The sequence below is a fragment of the Cherax quadricarinatus genome, chromosome 58, assembly GCF_038502225.1.
Source record: "Cherax quadricarinatus isolate ZL_2023a chromosome 58, ASM3850222v1, whole genome shotgun sequence".
NCBI lineage: Eukaryota > Metazoa > Arthropoda > Malacostraca > Decapoda > Parastacidae > Cherax > Cherax quadricarinatus.
The window spans coordinates 15,484,194-15,503,047 of record NC_091349.1 but is presented as its reverse complement, the minus strand read 5'-3'; positions in this window follow the sequence as shown (position 1 = coordinate 15,503,047).

The window sequence follows — 18,854 nt, the reverse complement described above, 5'->3', positions numbered from 1 at the left end:
TCGAGGTCCTCTCAGATGAGAGGGGAAACTTTCAGCCCTTCCATGCCTTCTAGTGACTGTCCCTCTGCTGTCCCTCTTTTTTTTCTTTCTTTTTTTTTCTTTAAAATAATAATAAGAAAGATGTGCCATCACCATGGAGTCTTCATTCCGTGATAACCCTCCTCCTCCCAGGGCCCTTTTCATCACCACATCCTATTCTGACCCAGCATCGTTATTGGACCATTCTCCAGACTTTTCCCATACACCAGTACCTTCTGCTGGTGACGCCTCGTCACCTGCTCCATGTGCTCAGGCTCTGCCCATTTCTTCTAGTGCCTCTGCCTCTTGCACGCCTTTAACTATGCATCCAGCTTCCTCGAATATGGTGTGATGCTTTTTGGATCACCCACCTTCCTCAGGTAGAGCCGGGCGCAGAACTACGCCTAAATGTTCCGGTCCATTTGCTGATGATACTTCTTTGATGTCTGCTCATTCCACCCAGAAACGACCTACATGATACCCACTTCCTTTATGCACCATGTTTACAAGTACACAGTGGACTTCATTCTTTTCCCTACAACCGACATCTCCAACTGATTACCTTTCAGACACTTTATCCAAATTATATCCTCTCACACTCTTCGAAGCGGTGCGTGCATCGTTACAGTTCAGAATGCAGAACAAGCTCACGATCTTTCCCATCTTACTTCAATTGATAATGTTTCTATCACAGTTCACAAGAACGCTACTCTCAGTCTTGCAGTGGTATGGTGGTTTTACCGCATGCCATTGTACAGTGTGATTTTCTGTCTTGCCAGGTTATTTTGGAGCAATTATCCCTTCAGGACCTTCCAGTTCTCAAAGTGGTTATATATGTCCTGCCCGCTCGTAGGTGGAGGTGCTTTCCCAGTAACATCACCTGCTTAACCTTTGACTATAGGGAGTTTTACTCCCGTCCTCTGTTTCATATCGCAGGCCATCGCCTAGAGGTCCGGAGGAGGGCACAATACAGGAGAGAAAACACTCTTCGGCTGGCTTCTGCACTGGCAAGACGTACCTGCTCCTGCTCCTGCTCCTGCTCCTGGTTGGGAGGATCAGACCTCGACACTCGGCATTGGAACAGGCAAGAGAAGAGGAATTCTTCATCCCGCTCCAGGACTTGGTGCGTAGCTGGCTGCCTGCCCCAGGGCAGACAGTTGGCCTCTGCACTCTTGTAGCTGGGTGAAGTCTTCCCTACTCTATCCCTGCGATCCCCGTTGGGGAGGGGAACCTGTACCAGCGTCGTCTTCACCTTCATGCACGATGAGCTACGCAAATCGTGTCAAGATCAAGCCAACAAGTGGTACCGTTGATGATTCAACGAAGATTGCTCTTGCAACTGTTGTTCAAGGAACACTGCAAGTTAAATTCAACACCATTTTGTCTCTGAAAGAAGCATTCATTGTTGTGTGTCACGATGATGCTGAAGCAGAGAAGCTACTCACTACAGATGCCACCACTACACTTACTGCTCAAGGGTTTACTGTTATGTCATCTCCTGCCCTCAAGGCCAGGAAATCAGTATTCCTTAAAAAACTAGACAAGATTCTGACATCTCAGACACCTGCAGAACTCAAGACATCCATCGAGACGCAAAATACTTGGGCTACTGTTGACAGCATCACAAAAATCCCGAATGCATCGTCCATGCTCAAGGTCACCTTCACCGACGTTAACATGGCTGCCACTGCTCTGACTGAAGGTCTTGCTGTTTACTACTACTTCATCAGTCCAACTTACATCGAAGCAGAAAGATATCAGTACATCCAACACTGCTGGAACTGTTATTCTTACCATCACACCACCAAAGCATGTCCAGTAAAAGACAAGAAGTTCTGCACTACATGTGGTAGTGAGGGACACACCTTCAGTTCCTGCACCATTGCTACTCCACCACAACCATCGTGTTTAAACTGTAAGAGCAACGACCACCATACACTGGCAGCAAAATGTCCTACACGTAAGGATATTGTGAAGAAAACACAAGAAGCAGCAAAGAAAAAACCTACTAGCAACACACCAACGTATGCAGCAATTGCAAAGATCCAAGCTAACACTACAAAATTACTTCAAGCTACTACTCAGCCAGCCTCCACCATCATCACTCCTCCAGCATGTGACGTAACCAAGATCCACTACTGTCTCATATACGCTCACATGCAAAATATGGCTGTACCTGGATCTTTTAATTCGACCATCAACGAGTTATTTGCACTAAATAATATGCCATCATTCATATTCCCAGCATCTCCACCTTCGGAAGAAATACTCAAATTCACCAAGGACCTAATCAACACCTCTACGCCTGCAGCTCCAACACCATCAACAACTAGTGACGTCACTCCAACAACGTCCAATGAGAAGCCTCCATCGCCTCCACTCCTCAACGAAACCGACCAATCAGAAGCCTTTCCACCAGAAACATCCTCCCATTCGTCCATTGAAGATGAAATAGAAATAGAAAATATACATTCACCAGCTCCAAAACTACCATCCCAAGACCCAAGATTCGATACTGTACCAGATGAAGATGCCGACAAGTATATTGATTGGGGTGGAATATCCTTCTGTACCACAGCAAATTATCCTCAAGACATGGAGCCAGCTGAACTCAAATCTCACCTCATCCAAAAAACAGTCAAGTTTGTTGAACATGCCGCCACTGATTGTAAAACTGAACTCTCAAAACTTATAAAGCATACTGAAAAATTAATCAAAGACCCTCGATATCGACACTTGTTAACTCGTCTCATGATAATTCCTCTCCAACGATTTAAACGTCTTGAAAATGGAACACCACTCACCACGGACAATTACTTCGTAAAAAAACGCCACAATTCCAGATAACCACCAAGCCATTTTGAAAAGACCAATCAACGTTGAGCTCCTCCCTTGTCGCCTGCAGCCACCAATCACCATCAAGAAGCAGTAATCTTCCATCCAGCAAGTTGCAGTCAGCTCCTACAGAGTTCCTGTTGTCTCTACATCGTCTTTCGTCATTGTTATCCAGGCTTAGCAGTTGGGTTTAGTCCTGACTCTTCTCTCTTCGACTCAAGACATTCCTCTCCCCGTCTATTCTTCGCACTATCCCCACTTGCCTCTCGCCCCTTGTGGGTACTTACCTGTGAGTCCGATCCTGATCCTAGAGGTCCGTAAAGAGGTCCCTACTCCCCCAACAGTGTCGAAATTGCTAGCACTTTCGAAAATCCCACTAAGTATTGCAGATCTGCGGTGGAGTACCCAATCTGCAGTGCTGCAATTCATGCAGATACATCTTGCAGTCTCAATTGCTATGAACCTCATCCTTCTTTTTCCCACTGATGTCACTTCTATCTTAATAAATGAGATATTCATTGTCTTAAGGAGAACGAAGGCCTTATGCTATGGCTGTCTCTTGGCTCCACCTTCAGGGGAATCTTCCTTATGCTCATTATTGTCAAGTAGCCAGGAGACCTCCAACCTTGCCAGTCCCCCCCGCCTACCAGTTCCTCCGGTGTCGTGTCTTCCGGGCTCACCTCCATCTACCCTCTGAAACCCTCACCTCCTTACATATTCCCACCTCTACTTCTTGCCCGCTAGTTTCTCAATCTGCCTCGCATGCCTGCATCATAAGCCAAAGTCTCTTTGCATTCCTCTGGTGCTTACAATTCCCTAACAGTTTTTCTTTTCGGCCTCAGTGCCTTGTTCTTACTCCCATTCTAACTCTCACATGAAGGTTGAGGTTCACCCCCCCCTCGTGTGGTCTCCTCTTCTGTTCCCACCCAGATTTCTTCCCCAGTCACCTTCCAGCCTTCTTCCTCTCCTGTTCCACCACAGGATTCTTCTGTCCCCGCCAGTGCATCTCTCCAAGTTCATACTCCCCTCCCCTATAAGACCTCTTTGGTTCCCTCCATAGTCTCCCTGATCTCTACTTGCTCTATCTCACCTGTCTCTCAAGTTATGGTATTGGTATCTTCCTTGTCCACTGAGACACTTGACACTGTCTCCAGCTATATTGCAGCGATGAAACCCTCGATGGACACTGGTGCACCTCCTTTTATCCTTTCTTATTTTTCACGACCCTCACAGCAATCATTTCCTTCACAGCATTCTGATTCCACCTTGCTTACATGCTTTCGTTGCCTCCACACACATTGACTACACTGACCCTAATAGCCCATAGATTTTATCTCTTCTTATTGTTGGCATACCTGTCTTTGTGAATAATGACTTATTTACAATGGAATATTCGTGGCCTCAGGGGTAATTGGGGAGAGCTCCAGGTGTTGCTCTCCCAGTTTTCCCCAGTATGTGTCGGGTTATAAGAGCCCAAAATTCGAACAGCTGTTATTTGTCTTGTTTTGGGCTATGTGCTGTTGCATTTTTCTGATCCCTTTCCTCATGAATCATTTAATGAGAGTGCACTTCTTGTGTGCATATACCATATCAGCAGATCTTTGTTCGTTCTCTGCTGCATTATACTGCAACCTGTATTTATTTGCACAGATGGTATACAGTTTGCTCTCTTTATCTCTTCCCTTCCCATGCATTCTATATCTCGGATATTGCATTTTTGATCTCTTCTCTGCCACCACTCATCTTGTTAGGTGAGGGATCCCACTGTGACTCTCATGGTGATGAGTTGGAGACTCTTCTCACTTCTCATCCTCTTCATGTTTTAAATATGGGTGCTCCCACCCATTTTGACTCTTGCACCCAGTCTCTCTCTTGCATTGATCTTTCTGTCTGCTGCTTGTCAGTCGCACTTAATTACACTTGGTCTGTTCCCCCGGATTTGCACGACAGTGATCACTTTCCTATTTCTGTTACTTCTACTATGTATTCCCGACCACCTTGTAGCCCCTGCTGGCATTTTGGACGAGCGAATTGGGACTTATATCTCATCTTACCGCTTTTTATGGGGGCCCTTCTTCGTCCTCTGTTGATGAGTTGGTGCACCAGTTTTCAACCTTAGTTTTGACTGCAGCATCATATGCCGTTGGCAACAACGGTGGTCAGACATGCACCTTAAACAATTGTGCACTATTAAACCGCTTTTAGGTTTGTGGCCATCCTCTTACCACCGTAGCCGTACTCGGGAGACTGCTCTTTCCTGGCTCCTCATTGGCCATACTCGCCTTACCCATAGGTATCTCATGGAACGACACCCTATTCCTCTCTCTGAAGTTTGTCAGGTCGCTATTTCGGTTCTTCACTTTCTTGTGGATTGTCCAGTTTACCAGCGAGCTCGCAAGATTTGCCTCCAACGCCACCACCGCCCTACCACTCTTACCTTTCCTTCCCTTCATGCACACTGCCCTGCCTTTGACTTAGTCACTTTTTAACTTTGTCAGCAATTGCTTTACTGTACGAACTTTGACGCTTACCTCTTAGCATCCTTTCCAGCCCTTTTCTCCCCTCACCTCTGATCCCCTCTCCACCTAGCTATTTTCTGCCCCACAGCGCTGCATGACCCTTGTCGGTTTAGCGCTTTTTATGATTATAATAACTCTTTGCCTCAGTCTTCCTGATTAGGTTTTTTTTTTGTTCTAAGCAGAAGTGACGACAGCAAAGTAAATTACTATTCACAAGGTCTCAAAAATATTGTTTTCTCTTTTCTACCTTCTTTACCTCTCAATTCGTGGAACGGAGTAAAAAGATTTTTTAATAGGGAACTGACTCTCTACCTCTCTCTCTCTCTCTCTCTCTCTCTTTTATACAAGTTAAGGATTCCTAATTTTATTGACAAGCTAAGAGCTGTTACCTACATCAGCTCATATGAAAGCATTTTATTGTTATGAAACATACAAGTAGGGAAAAGGATGAAATTGGAGCCATCTGTGGGCCAGCATTTTCATTGGAGCAACTGACTTTATCTCGTTGACATCATAATGTTGTACGAATGTCTTCCATACTCGAGTCATCCTGGGGATAAATGATCTCATATGAAGTGATGTTCTGGAGAAGGGTACAGCCAGAGTGAAGTTGCTGCTTTCTGCCCGTCTTGTGGTATTGAAGCTTGCTTCTTGCTGTCCTCGAAGTGGATTCAAGTGTGGTACTTTGACAGTATTGGTCTTGTACATAACAGTAAGGCCACTCGCATCCCTCCTATGTTGAAGGCTCTGCTGAAATGACAGATCTATCCAGGATGGGTCCAGGCGAGAAATGAGAAGTCTTGCTCTGTTCTCTACTCTGTCAAGCAGTAGCAGATGAGAGGGGGTAGGCAAACCAAGAAAGTGGAGCATACTCAAAGTGTGGGCGTACTTGTGCCTCATACAGAATTTTGCAACCCCTACTGTCAAACAGTTGCAAGATACGGCAAAGTGCTGTAAGCTTCCTAGCTGCCTTGTTTGCAATATTTACAACATGGCTCTTCATGGTCATTTTGGAATCAAATTTCACCCCAAGGATATCAACTTCTTCCCCAGGTACCAATACCCTCCCATTCATACTTACCACTGCACCGGCATTACCATCATGGCGCCTAGAGACCATCATCATTTGTGTTTTCACAGGTGCAAATGTTACTTGCCATCTGTTTCCCCAAGCTGATATAGCTCTTAGCTGATGATTGAAGTAGCTTAGAGCAGCTGGTACTTCTTCACTTGGATAAGTGAATGTCAGAGCACAGTCATCTGCACATGCATGGGATACTGGGATGAGATGAAGGTCAATGAATGGTCCCAGCGCACTTCCTTGTAAAACACTTGCCCCAATAGAATGTCTTCCTGATTGTGTTCCATTGAGATCTACCCTTAGAGATCTTCCACGAAGGTAATCACTGAGGAGACACAGCTTAGAGCCTGCAATTCAAAGTGCTTGCAGTTTTGCTAAGAGGCCCTGGTACCACATCCGGTCGAAAGCACCAGCAATGTCCAGTGCTACCACACAGCTGACTTTGGATTAAACCAGTGACTGGTACCATTTAGTGGAGAGGTTTAACAACAGATCAGCAACAGAGTAACCTTTCCTGAAGCCATATTGACGGTCACAAAATAGTGAGCGGTAGCCAAAAAACTCTTGTCATTTGTCTTGAGATTATTGTCTCAAGGATCTTGCCAGTGATTAACAGGAGTGACACTGGTCTGTAGTTGCTGATTTCTGCTCTGCTCTTCTTTTTGTGTACAGGGACTACATTTGCCTCTTTCCACAGAGAAGTCCATTTACCCTGTACTAGGGTGCTGCTAGCTGGTCTGCACATCTTCTCAGCAATCTTGGGCTCAACTTGTCTGGGCCCACAGTTCTTTTCTTGGTCAAGCAATTTAAGAAGGAAATGCACCTCCTCCTGCCTTATTGTCACCACTGACAGTTTTGACACATTTTGTTGTATTCCAGTCTCCTTTTCTCACTAAAGTTTCTCATTCTCTCTTCTCACCTCTTACTATTTCTCTTACCATTGAAATATGAGAAGAGGAGATGAAGTTAAAAGAGGGAGGATAGGGTGAAGTTGATAGAGGATGGAGAAAGAACAAGATGGAGGAAGAGGAGACTGAAGAAAAATTAAGGGATAATGAGGATAAAATGGATAAGATGGAGAGGAGAGAAAATGTAATGGATAACGAAGAGAAAATGAAAAAGAAAAAGGAGAAATAATTAGGGAAGTCGCTTATGGTGGTTGTGGTGATGGTGCTAGTGGTGACGGTAGGAAGCCGTTGGTGGTGTTAGTGGTGGTGGGAGGTTGCTGGTGATGTTAGTGGTGGAGGTGGTGGGAAGTTGCTGGTGATATTAGTGGTGGTGGTGGGAAGTTGTTGGCGATATTAGTGGTGGTGGTGGTGCTTGTGGTGGTGGTGGTGCTTGTGGTGGTGGTGGTGGGAGGTTGCTGGTGATGTTAGTGGTGGTTATGGTGGTGGGAAGTTGCTGGTGGTGGCGGTTGTGGTGGAGGTGGTGGGAAGTTGCTGGTGATGTTAGTGGTGGTGGTGGCTGGTGTGGTGGGAAGTTCCTGGTGGTGATAGTGGTGGTGGTGGTGATGGTTGTTGTTGTTGTGGTGGTGGTGGTGGGAAGTTGATGGTGATGTTAGTGGTGGTGGTGGTGATGGTGGTGGTTGGTGTGGTGGGAAGTTCCTGGTGATGTTAGTGGTGGTGGTGGTGATGGTTGTTGTGGTGGTGGTTGTGGTGGTTGTATTGATGTTGGAGGATGTGGTGATGGTTGTAGTGGTGCTGATGGTAAGGGTTGTAGTGGTGGTGGTGGGAAGTTGCTGGTGATGTTATTCTTGGTGGTGGTGGTGGGAATTTGCTGGTGATGTTAGTTGTGGAGGTGGTGGGAAGTTGCTGGTGATATTAGTGTTGGTAGTGGTGGTGGTTGTGAAGGGAAGTTACTGGTGATGTTAGTGGTGGAGGTGGTGGGAAGTTGCTGAGGTTCGTGGTGGTGGTGGTGGTGGTGGTGGTGGTGGTGGTGGGAAGTTGCTGGTGATATTAGTGGTGGTTGTTGTGGTGGGAAGTTGCTGGTGATGTTAGTGGTGGAGGTGGTGGTGGTTGTGGTAGTGGTGGTGGGAAGTTGCTGGTGGTGGTGGTTGAGGTGGTGGTAGTGGTTGTGGTAATGATTGTTTTGGTGGTGGGAAGTTGCTGGTGATGTTAGTGGTGGTCGTGGTTATGGTGGTGGTGGTGGTGGTTGTAGTGGTGGGGTGGTTATGGTTGTGGTGGTGGTGGAGGTGGGAAGTTGTTGATGATTTTAGTGGTGGTGGTGGTGGTTGCTGTGGTAGTTGTGGTGGTGGTTGTAGTGGTGGTGGTGGTGGATGTGGTGGTGGTTGTAGTGGTGGTGGTGGTTGCTGTGGTGGTGGTGGTTGCTGTGGTGGTTGTGGTGGTGGTTGTAGTGGTGGTGGTGGTGGATGTGGTGGTGGTTGTAGTGGTGGTGGTGGTTATAGTTATGATGGTGGTGGTGGTGGTGGGAAGTTCCTGGCGTTAATACTGTCACACAAAGCACTTAGAACCACTAGTTAGAAAATATCAGCGCCAATGCGTAAAGACGCACAAGTAAGGTGGGAGAGGAGAAAGAAGTGATAAAAGGAGAGAAGGATCAAGGAAGGCCGCGCCCGCCGCCTCCAATAATTACCTCAGGGGGTATTGGAGAACCTACCACCACCTGCTCTACCCCCACACACCACCTGCACCTAAACACTCACCCACCTGCCTCCCCTTCATGCTCTTCTTCTTGCTTGTCCTGCTTTTCCTCCTCTTCCTAATGTTTTAAATCTTTTGTTGTTCTCTCTTCTCTTCTTTTTGCCTTTCGCATACGTTGTCGACCCTTGTTCTGTTGCGTCTCCCATGTTCCTCTCCTCCGACCTCTGACTTTTCTGAATTTTCTCTTACACTTTCTCCTCTTCCTCTCTCTCTCATCTCTCTTCATCTAAATACTATGCTTCATCGATCATTTCCTTCATATTCTCCTCATTTTCCTCTTTATATTCTTACCATCCATCTCTTCTTAGTTCTTATTCTCTTCCTTTCAACAATCTCTCTCCTCCCTTGCATATTGCTTCATATTATAATATATTTTTACACTCTTCCGCTCTGCATTAACTTGTATTTCTTTTTATTTTCCAAATTCACTGTTACATTGTAATTGTCTAAAAATATGTTTTGACTCTAGTACAGTGCCTCCCCAGACTTAAATCTGAGTTCCGTTCCGACCGACCTGTTGGATCCCGAAATTGACGGATGTGGGAATTATGTTGGTTTGACATGTACAGCATTATTTTAACCTAATAAATTTCTAACATGATTATCTCGTCTTTTTTTTATCAACCTTCTTTATTACCTAAGTTTCATTACTTGTAGGTATCATTCATAGATTCACAAATAAAAATGCTATGTGTAATGTAGCCTAGATTAGGCTTAGCAACTTCCTTGTTACTCATTATTTCAATATTTTCTTTTACATTCTTAGTCTTTTTATATTTTTAACAACCAGTACAGTAAGGGTAATTTCTGTATTTTCGTATATATATATTTTATTTTTCTAATTTAGTGTATTTTTTCCTAAGTCGCATTGGTCGAAGTCGGGGAGGATCTGTATTTATATCCTATTGTTTTGTATCAGGATTATTATTATTATAATCAAGGGGGAAGCGCTAAACCCGGAGGATTATACAGCGCCTGGGGGGGGCGATGTGGAAGGCATTCAGGCTTAATTCGGGGAACTGGAGCACAGATCCAATTCCCTAAATCAAGAGCCCCTCACCAACATCAAGGAACCTTCCTTGAGGGGATTGTTTTGTATCAGGATTTGCCTGGATGACAGAGTCAGTGTTTAGATAAATAGGCTAGTAATTGTCAGGTCATTTTGGTACTGACTAGCTCCTTGAAGGTATATTTTTGTACTAGGCTATTCTGTTATTTTTATTCATGGACGCTAAATCAGTAAGAGAGAAATGAGAGGCAGTCAGGCCAATTCGAGGAAGGGAAGATTAATTTCATTAAGTTTTTCTTTGGATCAAAGGCCCTTCAATAACATTAAGGGCTTCTTTGTGCCCTTCGCCAGCATTAAGGGCTTCTTTGTGCCCTTCGCCAGCATTAAGGTCTTCTTTGTTCCTTTCTTTGACATCAAGGACTTTTTTGTGCCATTCGGCACCATTAAGGGCTTCTTTGTTCCTATCGCCAACATCAAGGACTTCTTTGCGCTTTTCGCCAACATTAAGGGGCTCTTTGTTCCTTTCGCCAACATTAAGGGCTTCTCTGTGTCCTTCGCCAACATTAAGAACTTCTCTGTGCCTTTCAACACCGTTCTGGGCTTCTTTGTGCTAACTTTCATAAGCATAGAGAGTCGTGTTAGCTTACAACAGAAGATAACCCGGGAACACCTCGCTCCATGGAACTCTGAATAACTAGAAACTACAGTAGATTCCATTTCTTGAAGGAAAGAGCGGATGGAAGGCATTTTATATTAATACAGTTATTCTACGGATGAAATGGCTTACTGACGACTAAGTCTGAGGAGAAAGACGCAAGTTGCTAGAGAAACTTTCGTCAGAACTTAAGAAGGAATATATTGAAGGAGCACTGCAGCAGGCCTACTGGCCAATACTACGAAGGTCCAAGTCACCTACTGGTCTAAGCCGTCAGTGTTTCATTCAGAGATGCTAGAGGAATGCTAAACCCACAGGGGCCATACAGCACCTACGGGAATGGGAGGCAATCAGGCTTGATCTAATGAAGGAGAGGGTATCTCCAGTTCCTTGGATGAAGAGCCCGTCAAGGGGGTATGGGGAAGGGGCTCTAATAAGAACCTTTTGTGCTACCCCCATGATCAATACCAGCAAGTAGATGAATAAGGAACATTGGAATGTTTATTACCGAAGATAAAGATTATTTCTCGGAGATAAAAAAAAAAAGAGCCAATGTGTTGCACTTGTGTAGTATTCATTGGTGCTCTGAACTCTTCCTAAGTGTGTTTTTCCACATAAGTTAACAGAATTATCAGAACCTACTTCATCGGGAGCATTTAAAAGGGGTTGCCTTCTGTAGTGTTCGTCCATTCTTATGGTCTTAGAACGTTCAACCAGTTATCGAAACTCAAGTAATATTCACTGTCTCCTACAAAACACATCATTCACCAGGAGGTTCACTTGTAACAATTCTCTAAAACATCAGTTTACGACTCAGAAAATCCCTTCTTACGGCTGGCAGACATAATCTCTCCATATATCATTCCCTTATCACCGAGAATTCTAGTCAAAAACTCAAGTTCTTGGGCCAACTCCTCCTTTTATCTTCGAATTAAAATCTGAATCGCCTTGAAATATGACTTTAATATCGGAAGTTTTTCTTTGTTTAAATACCAGCTGTTGACAGCTATTGGCTATAAATTCTTTATGAGTTCACGCGATGCAAAAAATTGGCCGGGATACACAATAATGTCAGCCGGAGCTTTTATGAAAGATTTTTAGTCATGCGGGTCAGTGGGTCGGGGGAGGTCGACCTTTTCGAAGGTCGACCTCTTCACAGGTCGATCTTTTCAATGACGACCGTTTTACAGATTATCTCCACAGGTCAACCTCTTCAAAATCCTCCTCCTCAAAGGTCAACCTCTTCAAAATCATCCTCTTCAGAGGTCAACCTCTTCAAAAGTCAACATCTTCACAGGTCAACCTCTTCACAGGTCGTTTTTGCACAGGTTGTTTTATTTACACACACACACACACACACGCACACACACACACGCACGCACACGCACACACACGCACACGCACACACATATGTTGTCCTTTCTAAAATTTTCTCTTATACATATAAAGACATAATTTTTTTCATTTATGTATATGTAAAAATTAATAATTTTGTGCCAAAAGCACCTTAGGAAACATACCTAACCTTATTATAACAAGCGCAACCTGATTTAGTCTAATCCGTCTAAATATATTTTGCATAATTTTATAACTTAATAAACAAAATGAATTTTTTTTGTTAGGTTCAGAATGTTTTTTGCGAAATTGTTGCATACACAAATTTTCACTTACCCTATTCGGCAAGAAGTGTGTTGCTATTTAAGCCAAAATCACAAGTTTTACGTATTCGGCAAGAATACGTAACAGCAAATACAATCAGTCAATCTGGGATATTCCAACATTTGATAATATAATCTCAACTATGCTTATTAGTGTGTCGGGGAAGGTAGAGCTCGCCTCCAGGCAGTGAGAGCTCATGTGCAGAGTGATCGGTGGGCTGAGTGATCGATGGGTTGAGTGATCGGTGGGTTGAGTGATCGATGGGTTGAGTGATCGATGGGTTGAGTGATCGGTGGGTTGAGTGATCGATGGGTTGAGTGATCGGTGGGTTGAGTGATCGATGGGTTGAGTGATCGATGGGTTGAGTGATCGGTGGGTTGAGTGATCGATGGGTTGAGTGATCGATGGGTTGAGTGATCGGTGGGTTGAGTGATCGATGGGTTGAGTGATCGATGGGTTGAGTGATCGATGGGTTGAGTGATCGGTGGGTTGAGTGATCGATGGGTTGAGTGATCGGTGGGTTGAGTGATCGATGGGTTGAGTGATCGGTGGGTTGAGTGATCGGTGGGTTGAGTGATCGATGGGTTGAGTGATCGGTGGGTTGAGTGATCGATGGGTTGAGTGATCGGTGGGTTGAGTGATCGATGGGTTGAGTGATCGATAGGTTGAGTGATCGATGGGTTGAGTGATCGGTAGATTGAGTGATTGGTGGGCTGAGTATTCGGTGGGCTGAGTGATCGGTGGGCTGAGTGATCGGTGGGCTGAGTGATCGGTGGGCTGAGTGATCGATGGGCTGAGTGATCGATGGGCTGAGTGATCGATGGGCTGAGTGATCGATGGGCTGAGTGGTCGATGGGCTGAGTGATCGATGGGCTGAGTGATCGATGGGCTGAGTGATCGATGGGCTGAGTGATCGATGGGCTGAGTGATCGATGGGCTGAGTGATCGATGGGCTGAGTGATCGATGGGCTGAGTGATCGATGGGCTGAGTGGTCGATGGGCTGAGTGATCGATAGGTTGAGTGATCGGTGGGCTGAGTGATTGGTGGGCTGAGTAATCGGTGGGCTGAGTGATAGGTGGGCTAAGTGATCGGGGCTGAGTGATCGGTCTTTTCTCTGCAAGACTGCCAAACTTGGCCATTGTTCAGGATTCTAAGAACGAGGTTAAGCCATAAACTCAGCTTCCATGGAACTGAAATGCATGATTCATGGAACACTGAAACCTTTGTTGGGAATATTTGACGATTTTTGCAGCGATTAGCTTCATCAATGAGAGTGCATGACAAGTACTTATATACCCCTAATAACGAAGTGCTTCTCTAACACACTTGGTCGATGCCCTTCAGTGGAAATGTTGTCAGTACTCTAAGGATTGCGAGAAGAGGTGGAGTTCTTAAATCAAAAGAAAATGATGAGGAAAATGTAACTGTTGTTCTTGATAAAGATATTGGTGAAGGAAATATTCGAATGTTTACCTCTGAAAACTGTTTTAATCGATGAATTACGTGAATGAGATGCCACTGTTGTTTTAGTTTAACAGAGTGAAGAAGGTATTTCTGATGATATAGGAACTGTGAGATGAAAAACGTCGAAAATAAATGAAATATTTATAAAAGTCTAGGATCATTTACATATGAGGGAGGAGAATGTTATGTTACCAGCCGACTGTGAGTCGTTGATCTGCTTATTTTATGGGTGGGGCAGCCGGCTCCTGTGGTCTTACTCGACGTGGCGGTTTTTTCCTACGAACGTCATGCGAATTCTTGGGAAATGGTCCTCGACTGGACATTGATATTACCTTCCTGCAATTTGAAATGTATGTATCACGAGTCATGAGGATTTTTGAAAGTCTGTCTTACCGCTCCAGGAACGCAGGTTGCCGAATTTCTCAAACCCTTCCTATCTGCATTCCTATACTGGTCCAAAGTTTAGTACTGTTGTCAGGTCTCCTCTCCATCCTCTTCTTCCCTACTGCATATATTAGACTTCAGTTATCTAAAAATTCTGCTGTGCACTAGGATGTTCTGAACCTCACCACTGGAGAGCTCTTATTTTTCCTCTGGAGACCTTCCCTTGGACCTGTGCCATGAGTCGTAACCTTGAGCTATTTGTTCTGTCTGTTGTGCTTGCCTGACAATGCATAACCTGGGGATCCACTGGCTAAACCCTTGTGACTACCTGTTCACTTCCAGGCATGGATGCGGCCTGCCTTACTGGGTCCTGGATGCTGCTTCCATCCTGGAAGTGGATTTTTTCCCTTGCCCCTCCCCTCCCTAGATACTATCTGAGATAAGCCTATGTACGGAGTGGCCTAGGATCTCAGAGAGCCTGTTGCCGGTAATGATCTTGACTTTTTTCTTCGAGCAAGATTCAATGTATTTGTCTAGGATGAAGGTGGTAATAATGGTAGAATTACCGACAAAATGTTAGGTAAATGAACACTGATGCAACTAATGCGACATTTTATTGTGGTAACGTTTCACTTTCCAGGAGCTTTGTTAAACCATAAGAAAATGTCACATTAGTTGTAACTGTGTACATTTACCTAACGAGTAGGAAGGTATTAACCCATATGTTGAAGAGTGAGAAAGGAGTTTTTCAGTGATACTCCACTGGAACTTTTTTTTTTTTTGTGGCCAACAATCAATTGACCTCTATATTCCCTGTGAGATTTATGCCATTTTGAATACTTTCTGAACTCAGGTTAAAGTGGGCCCCTGTTAACTACATACTCACAGTAAACTTTTGTCCCTCGCCCAGTAAACTACGGTGGTTGCTGTGTCCCAGAAAATTTAGTGACTGACCCGTCAATACTCCAGGGACAATGATATGGAGCTCTATTTAGTGAATAAGCAATTGCAGAAGCAAGTCCTGTGGTTCGAGTGCGCACATCAGCAGCCTTTTAATTATAATGGCTTTGTTGGATAAATACTAGGTTATTTAATGATAAAGTAGTAGTTTTAATGCCCCCTTTAGAGTTGCAGCTGCTGCTGTATGTCTCGTCTGGGTATGAGTGTCTTGCGCTTCTCTTTCCATTGGAGTCGTCACTCTAACCTGTCTCCGTAGATTGTAAGTACTTACCTAGAATATACCTGGAGAGTGTTCCGGGGGTCAACGCTCCCACACCAAGCCTCGCGGTTGATTAGGGCCCGATCAACCAGGCTGTTACTGCTGGCCGCATGTAGACTAACGTACAAACCACAGCCCGGCTGGTCATGTACTGACTTGTAGAAACGTCTTAGAACATTGATTCTTGTACCATTGTGTTGCCAAAGAGTTAAGCTATTTTTCGGTATATATAACTCAATTTCCATAATTTTTCGATTTTTGGTTGAGCGCGCGCGGAAAATTGCCCAGATTCTACCCTTAAGGTGCCTGTTCAGCTCCCTCTTGAAGACAGCCAGGATTTTGTTAGTAATCCCCCAGTGTATGTTGAGAGACAGCTAAGCAGCTTTTGGCTCTGATACTTATTGTGTTCTCTCTTAGTCAATTTGCACATGGACACCTGTTCTTAGAACTCAGCTTGAAGGCGGCAGCAATCTTTCAATTGTTGATAAGGCCTTTTTCTCCGGATGACATTAAAAATAAGGAACTCGTTGATCTTATTAATAACACGTAAAGGAGAACTGAAAGAAACTTATTTTTGCAGTTCTACTGCCAAGTACCAATCACACATCTACGTTACGTGACCTACTATTTTAGATTGATATTATTTTCTTAGACCTGCGTACAGGAGATATGATTTTCCAACCTTTACATTTTAGATCAAACTGCAATCTCAGTTGACCATAGAACCCAAGCTTCGCTCTGCTCAAATATACATTCACCTGAGTATCCTAACTGCCGAAACTTTTCGCCTGCGTAGCAGACTGCTTCAAGGGAATACAGGTGTTGCATATATGTATGTTTCATTCGCTAGCTCTTGATATTGTGTACCATTAATAATATGAAATTTTACACTTATAGAATAAATGGCTTAACACTAAACTCGCATTTACACTCACGTATTTCGCTTCCTTTCTTACATAGACCAGAGCCAAGGATACCTGTTGAATTCAGTAACTTTGTTGGGCAGTTGGACTCGTGAAAAAAGTTTAAAATTTCTGGAATAGGCATTGCGAGGCAAGAAGAGAGGTGTAATTAGAGAGAGAGTCGTGGTCATGATTTGGACCCCAGAGTCACAAAAAGTGGCCAGAGGTCACTTCGGAGGTTCCTTGTGAATTAGGAGAGAGGTGTTAGGGTCCTACACCACACGTCTGTTTATGGTCACCTTGTAGGTCTTGTTTTATTAACAATCTCGCATTATTTTCCATAAGTCCTATAGAAGAATAAAGCCACAATTCACAACTAACCTTCAATACCATGACTGGAACAATTCACAACTTATCCACGATAAAATGACTGGATTTATTAAATATTGAGAAAGACGTATGTACATGGGAGAGGATGAAAGTAGCACCAGCTCTGAATCAGAGATTTCTTTTGGTAAACAAACCATACCACGGGCGGGGTTAGAACCCGCGATCAGAGAGTCTCAAAACTCCAGACCGTCGTGTTAGCCACTGGACCAGCTAACTACAATAAAATTCATCCAACTAGGTATATTTATACACCATAGGAAGGTTAGCATAGGCACCACCATAGTCACAGTGGTGCCTATGTTAACCTTCCTATGGTGTATAAATATACCTAGTTGGATGAATATTATTGTGGCTAGCTGGTCCAGTGGCTAACGCGACGGTCTGGAGTTTTGAGATTCTCTGATCGAGGGTTCTAACCCCGTCAGTGGTATGGTTTGTTTGTAAATCGTGTCATTACGACTTTGTGATTCATTTCTTTTGGTAGTTTGATTTTATACTTTTCTCCTTCCTTTCCACTTTCTTTATTGTCTGTCTTTCCCCACTTCTCTCTTATTTCATTCTCACACTGTATCTCGTTTGTTTTCTGTCCACCTCTCTGTTTTTTTACCTCCCTTTCACCCCACCCTTCCCTTTTCCTATCTAAATTTCCTCCATCTCCATTTGCCTCCCTTTCCCTTTCTCCCTTTGCTACCCTCCCTCACTCTCTCCCTTCCTTCCTCCACCTAATTTCCATTTTATATCACCCACCCAAACACTTGTCCATTAGACAAACCCATTTGGATTTAAATGTTCAATGGCGGATAAATCCTATTCAGCTCCTCCCCTCTAATTTACATAAAGTAATCTTCACGAATTTCACTTCGTAAAATAGAGTAAAATGCAAGTTGGTCCAGAGCTTTACGAGCGTCGCGTTAATCATATATACTATGCAGATTATACTATCGCCAAGGAAGAGCGTCTTATTCCTTAAGGGAAAACGTTGTGCTTGACGCTGCACTCAGCTATATAACGACACTATTCTCAGCTATATAACGACACTGTTCTCAGCTATATAACGACACTATTCTCAGCTATATAACGACACTGTTCTCAGCTATATAACGACACTGTTCTCAGCTATATAACGACACTATTCTCAGCTATATAACGACACTGTTCTCAGCTATATAACGACACTGTTCTCAGCTATATAACGACACTGTTCTCAGCTATATAACGACACTATTCTCAGCTATATAACGACACTGTTCTCAGCTATATAACGACACTATTCTCAGCTATATAACGACACTGTTCTCAGCTATATAACGACACTATTCTCAGCTATATAACGACACTGTTCTCAGCTATATAACGACACTGTTCTCAGCTATATAACGACACTGTTCTCAGCTATATAACGACACTATTCTCAGCTATATAACGACACTGTTCTCAGCTATATAACGACACTGTTCTCAGCTATATAACGACACTGTTCTCAGCTATATAACAACACTGTTCTCAGCTATATAACGACACTGTTCTCAGCTATATAACGACGCTGTTCTCAGCTATATAACGACACTGTTCTCAGCTATATAACGACACTGTTCTCAGCTATATAACGACGCTGTTCTCAGCTATATAACGACGCTGTTCTCAGCTATATAACGACACTGTTCTCAGCTATATAACGACGCTGTTCTCAGCTATATAACGACACTGTTCTCAACTATATAACGACACTGTTCTCAGCTATATAACGACGCTGTTCTCAGCTATATAACGACGCTGTTCTCAGCTATATAACGACGCTGTTCTCAGCTATATAACGACACTGTTCTCAACTATATAACGATCGGCTCTCTGGATTATTATTAACATATTCATTGAGAAGCCCAAAACCCGTAAGGGTTAAACAGCAACTCAGGAAGAGGAGGGAATTAAGTTTGGGCCACAGAACAGAAATTTCTTGGATCAAGAGCTCTTCACTATAAGTATGTAGTCCTTGAGTTGATTCATTTTTTCATAGTTGATTATTAATTTGAATTTAACAATGATTATAACCTTCATAAG